The sequence below is a fragment of the Castor canadensis genome, chromosome 5 (genome assembly GCF_047511655.1).
Source record: "Castor canadensis chromosome 5, mCasCan1.hap1v2, whole genome shotgun sequence".
Taxonomy (NCBI): Eukaryota; Metazoa; Chordata; class Mammalia; order Rodentia; family Castoridae; genus Castor; species Castor canadensis.
Window position 1 is genome coordinate 32901188 of NC_133390.1, and position 6000 is coordinate 32907187.

General features: G+C 41.8%; 1 protein-coding gene across 4 annotated transcripts in view; it reads right to left on the bottom strand.

Moving 5' to 3' along the window:
* The window catches only part of Robo1 (roundabout guidance receptor 1), a 1075667-nt gene extending 1070909 nt beyond the window's left edge, over window positions 1-4758 (bottom strand). For 3 of the 4 annotated variants that reach the window (XM_074072928.1, XM_074072923.1, XM_074072927.1), the window contains exon 1: window positions 4524-4758. The gene's annotated coding sequence lies outside the window, so the exon portion shown is untranslated. The remainder of the gene's footprint in view (window positions 1-4523) is intronic. The other variant, XM_074072922.1, reaches the window with a different exon arrangement.
* Window positions 4759-6000: the final 1242 nt, after the last annotated feature.

Below are 6000 nucleotides of genomic sequence, written 5' to 3' on the forward strand. Positions count from 1 at the left end.
TAGGAGAAATGCAAAGAATGTTTTGGATATGAAGGGAATATCAGGCAGATTTTAAAAAACATGAACATTGCAATAAAATTTAAAGAATAATCAAAGTCTTTATTTACACATGAGAGAAAATAAGTAGGTTGTCTCATTTAAAAGCAATATAGTGGTCAGGCAGGGTGACTCACACCTTTAATCTGAACTACTCAAGAGGTGGAGATAAGGAGGATCATAGTTAGAAGCCAGTCTAGGCAAAAAGTTAGGGAGACCTCCTCTCAATCAATGAACTGAGTGTTGTGGCCCATGTCTACATGTGGAGGATCATGGTTCTGAGGCTGGACAGTGAAAAATCAAAACTCTACCTAAAAAATAATTAAAATCAAAAAGGGTTAGGGCCTAGTTCAGGTGGCAGAGCACTAGCCTCATAAGTGCAAGGTTGAGTTCAAACCCCAATGCCACAGGGGGGAAAAAAGAATGGAAAGAAAAAAACAGGCATATTGGAAAAGCATACACAGTCATCCTTTAGTGGCCACAAGGGATTGATTCCAGAGCATTGCTATTCTAAAATCCACAGATGCTAGTCTCTTGTATTAAATGACATCCCATTTGCATGTACATGTGGAAACTGCAATTGGCTACTCAGAGACACAGAAAGCCAACTGTATTCATTTGCTGAATGATCATACACATTTTGCTTAACTATTCTGAGCTTCAGTCTCTTAATATGTTAAAGAAATAGAATATGCCACATTGCTTTTAAATGAGACAATCTTTAATTCACTGGACCTAATTATTTACCCTCACATATGAGGAGTTTGATTCTTCTTTAAATTTTATTTCAATAAAGCCTACTTTAAAAGGGTGAGGTGAGGATTAAGTAATCTGTAAAGAACTGTTTTTACAGTTTTCTTCTACATAAACTTGATAAATCATTTATGTTCTAGAACCTCAATTCTCTACAGAAGTAAAAGAATTTTTTGTCCCGTACAGCACTAAAATATTTAACTAGAAGTGTGACTGCATCAGCAATAATATTGCCATTTCAACACCAAGTTTAGAGAGAAAAATGGTTATATAACCAGGTAATTGTCCCTCTTAGTATATGCTGTTATATTTTGTTTCTGAATTCACAGATGAGGAGAGGAGAGAGAAAAGAGACAGAGAGAGAGAGAGAGAGAGAGAGAGAGAGAGAGAGAGAGAGAGAGAATTAGTTAAGTTTTCCAGGCAACAAGGAGGAGCTCATTCTCCAGTGGATTGGTGGAATCTCACCTCAAGTTACATTAAGAATGGTGCATTGCACCTGCTCATTCATCAAGCTGCCAAGTCTTTACTTTTGCAGATTTGCTTTCTTGTTTTAAAATTTTCATCTTTGTAGTGCCTAGAATTAGTCAGCCTCATAAGTAATGTATCATTTTAAATATTCCACAAATATAAATTGCCCCAGTAGATCAAGTATAAATAGATGCCAAAATATGAAATTTCAAAGCTAACCACAACAGTAGCTTCCAAATATTGCCCACAAGTGTACAGAATGTATAGCTTCCCTTTTATCTCTCATCAATGTTATTGCTTATCTGAATCGATTATGCTATGCCATAAAAATAAAAGACAATTATACGGCTCAAATTGATTCTCTTTGGGGAGACATTAGGATATTTGTTCTTTATTTTGTGCACTACAGGGTAACGGAAAGTCGTTTTTAGAGCTGTAGGACTCCCTAGGCAGTTGTTTCATTTCTGCCCTCCTCCCACGCTCAGCACAGTGCTACATCACTGGAAATCACTAACCTTCAGGGGATACAGTCTAGAAGGTTGTAACACTGGTTCAAGGACAAGGGAAAGGAAGGGAAGTAAAATGAAGGAAGTGGGAAATACAGCCAACTTGTGATTAACAGTTGTTTTCTGGAGCAAGCCTCCATCAGGGATTTGCAGCTGTGTCATTGTGCTTCAGTTTCTGCAGACTGAACAGGGCTAAATTGGAGAATGCATGGAGCACAAAGATAAGTGAAGAGATGTTAAAGGAGGTCCAAAATCCATGGCAACGATGTAAGGTGAACACCCTCACTGCTAACATACTCATCTCTAGCCCCTGTCTCCCATGGGAGAAGAATAGATTCCTAATAAATAAGTCTTACCAACTGGATATTTGGTCTGAGTGGCTGCTACAGTTATTTTTTTATTCTTCTTCTTCTTCTTCTTCTGGGTGTGTGTGTGGAGGTAAAGGGTCAATGGAGCATCCCCCAACACTGCTTCACCCTTTAATAAATCAACATGTTGCATGACTTATAACCTGCTTTGAAAGAGCTATCTGTGCCTCCTGAAGATACAGAAGAATGCAAGCAGATCTTGGGATGGCAAACAGGTCCCAAAATAATGTCCTCTAGGAGCATACAAGTTGGAGTTTGAAAACCCAGATAACAGGCTGGCCTACAAATAAATCAGTAGATTCTCTAAACGTTTTCTCTAGTATTAGTATCTGAGCTCCCAAATTACCACAGTGAAGGGGACAAATGGAAAATGGGGAGAATGCAATGACATTGTCTCCCCAATTCTCTTAATAGAATGTATTTCTTCTGAAGTGCCCCCTTCAAATGATGACATCCCCATGGTGCCATTCTATCCAGTATTACATCTAGGATTCCCCCTCCACACGTTCATGCTGCTCAGGGAAGAGTTGGCAATCACCTTCAAAAGAAAGAGTCTCTCCTCACTACTAAAAAAAAAAAAAAAAAAAGCACAAACCATCCCTTTACAGGCCTTTGTAACACAGAGCCTGATGAAAATCACTTACACAGGGCGGATACACAGAGGCATTTACAAGGTTGGGCACTCCCTGGTGGGGCGTGAAAGGGTGGGAGGTGCTGAGGTCAGGGTTAAATGACACTGCGCAATGAAGCCTCTTGCCCTGCCGTGTCCTTCCTTCATTTACAGGAGTCTCTAGTGAGTTCCTGCGTCTGGAAGCTTGACCCTTCGCGTATCAGAGAGGCTAGGACAGCGTTTCAAAACCCCATCAAAAGCAGTCCACTTAAAACAACCCAGAAAGCCTGATCAATGACCAGACTTACTCTAAATCACTTGTTTCCTTTATCCTCTTAGGGTCTCCTCAGAGTTTTTCTTGGATTTTCCCTTTGGGTCTTTACCCTTTTGAGGTGCGGGTCTTCCAGGATACTTGGGTGCACTCTAGGGAAAATAGGGTAGCGGCAGAAGCTCCCACTGCAGGCCGGGTGGGGTATTTTAGCATTCTGTCCCTGGAACCCAAAGACCCCTGCAAGTGCAATCCGAGACCTTTGTGGCCAGGTGTACTTGCCCTACCCACCGCCCCTACGGACCTCACGGCGCCTGGCCGCAGGGCATAAACAGCTGCCCCTGCGCCGCAGTGCGGAGCGGATCTGCAGCCAGGGTTTAGGCAGCCGGATTGTCTACTGAGCTCCCCGCATCCGCCGCCCGCAGGGCTCTGCCTGCCTCTCCCCATTGTGTCTGCAGCGCTGCAGGGCTGAATCGCGCGCTCTGCCTCACCGGCGCCAACCTCAGAGTCCCAGGCGGGAGGATCAGAGGAGGCAAGGGTTGGAGATTGGAGGAAGGAGAGGAAAGGGACCCCAGAAGGGCACAGAGCTTCATCAATAATGCAGAGGCTCCTGGACATCCCTGCAATATGTTTTCCAGCTAAACGCCACCAACTGGAGCGCTTCTTGGCACGTCCCACGAGTGTGGTTTTTGTATGTGAAGGATGGTATGCTCCCGCTCATCCATCTATCTATTCTCCCTCTTCCTCCCTCCTTTCCTTTCCTCAGATAAAGTCCCCTATGGTTAGCTTGAAAGCCCTATCTTCACATCAGCATTACGTTTCCAAGCAAAAGGCTGCAGGTTGGAAATGCAGGTCTCAAAAGACTCCACTCCCTACATATCACCAAGACTTCAATAAAATTCATGTAGTAATACTTATTTTCAAACTGCCCACTCTCATTCATTTTTGGACAATGCTTTCAAAGTTTGGAAGCTCCTAAGAGTCTGCTTTCTGTACCTCAGTCCACATAACCAACAACCCTGCGCTGAGAGACACGGAAATTAAGACTCAAACTTGTCCAGTCCCAACCCGGCAGGCCATTGATACTGGCCACAAACCAAGAGGCAGCTCTCCTGTGTGTCCTCAGGAAACCCAAATGCGGCACAATGCCTCCTCAAGCAAGGGTTAGCCCAGCCACACAGCACAGACAGAAATTCTGAAACTTCTTTGTTAAGCAGATATAGCCCACCCAGAACAGACACCTTGCTCAACTTGCAAGAAAATAAACAAACATCACATCCCTGCAGGGAAACTTGTTGAATCCCGCCCGAGCGTAAGACTGCAGTTTCTGATTTAGCCTGAAGGTTTTTGATTCTACCCCAAAATAGCCTGTCGCATCAGTCACAATTTCTGAACAAACTGCTGAGTCCTTTCTGCACCCATTCTCCAACCACCACCAGTGTAAAACCGAGTGCGTTCCCTCTTGCAATCCTAAAGCCCACTGTCACTTCCTTTGCAATCACTGGGAGACTCACCCTTCCTTGAGATTGTTTTCAGAAATCCAGCGACTTGGTGATGCAGGAGCAGCCCTCCAACTTTGCTGTGCACGGATACCTTCCCGAGTTTAAACCAAGCAAAAGCTGTCTGAGAGTTTTAAACCTAAGAGTGGGGAAATAGAGTAGTCGGGTTTCTTGTCAGTATCGGCACCCTGGAAAATATTCAATCCTTTTTCAGTGGAGAATTCTTTCAAACCCGTTATCTGTATTACTATTAATGCGCAGAGCAGAAGGCATTGCATACAAATAGGTCCAAGTGTGCGCTTCTATTGGTGGCTGCGGAGGCCCCTGGGTCCTACTGCTCCCTCTCTAAACTACACAGCAACACTCTGCACGCAGCTTTGGAGACACCGAGGGGAAAATGGATTTAATTGATTCCTTACCTCTGGTATTGAATGCCTGCTGTGATGTTTAAGCAAGGAAAAAACCCTCACATTTAAACTCCTGTCATGTGATCTATCATTTCATATCTGCTTTTAATTGTCTGTATGGGGTGGCATTGATAATACAAAGGATTTTAAAAGAACATTTCCTGAGAAAAATTCACAGATACTTTTTGGCAGCAAAATCCTCCTTTTGCTACTTATTATGCGCCCTGTCATATGAATCCAGGAAATGTTATGTAGCCAAATGCTTCTGCACTTCACATTAGTAAAATAACACCACGTCTTATTCATGAAAATGCGTGGCTACTACAAATACAATAACTTAGATGGGTTAAAATGGTAGAAACCAAAATGAGTGTACCGATTATAAAAGCTGACTTATATGAATCAAGTGCTGCTGAAAAAATCATCAGTGACAATGGCATGAACATTTTTATTTGAAAAATAAATTCACAAATGTTTTATTGGTGACTATTGACATGAAAATATAAATCAGTATCAAATATTAAAAATTTCACAATAGGTCAAGTATTTACTATTAATTGCCACATTTTCTTTCTATAATTTTTGTCTCAGCCAATCTATTAGTAATGCAAATTGGCATAATGGGATGGGGGGAGGTTGGGGGATGGGGGGTGGTTTAAACTAGGCAGACTTATGGTGACTGGTGATTTGAAATGTTGCAACATCATGCAAAAACACTTCAGCACATCATCAGTAAAGGAAGCTATTTTAACAATTGGAATATTAATAGCTGAATTTAAGCTATTAAGCATACTATTTCCTTTGAGCTGTTAATTTTATGGGAGGAAAGGCAAATCTTCATTTTAGCTGAAATGATGGAGCTTCCAACAAGTCCCATCTAAAATATTTGCTAATATTACAACAAAGTAAATAACATAATTTTACTGTGTTCAGCTATAAATAGTAATGGTAAATTCAAGTTTAATTACAAAATTATCACAGCCATACTTTACAGCTGAATGCTGTTGAAAAGTGATACACTAAATAAGGTCAGCAACTACCAACCCATAAATTCACTAGCCATGTGTAAACTAAATAAATGAAAG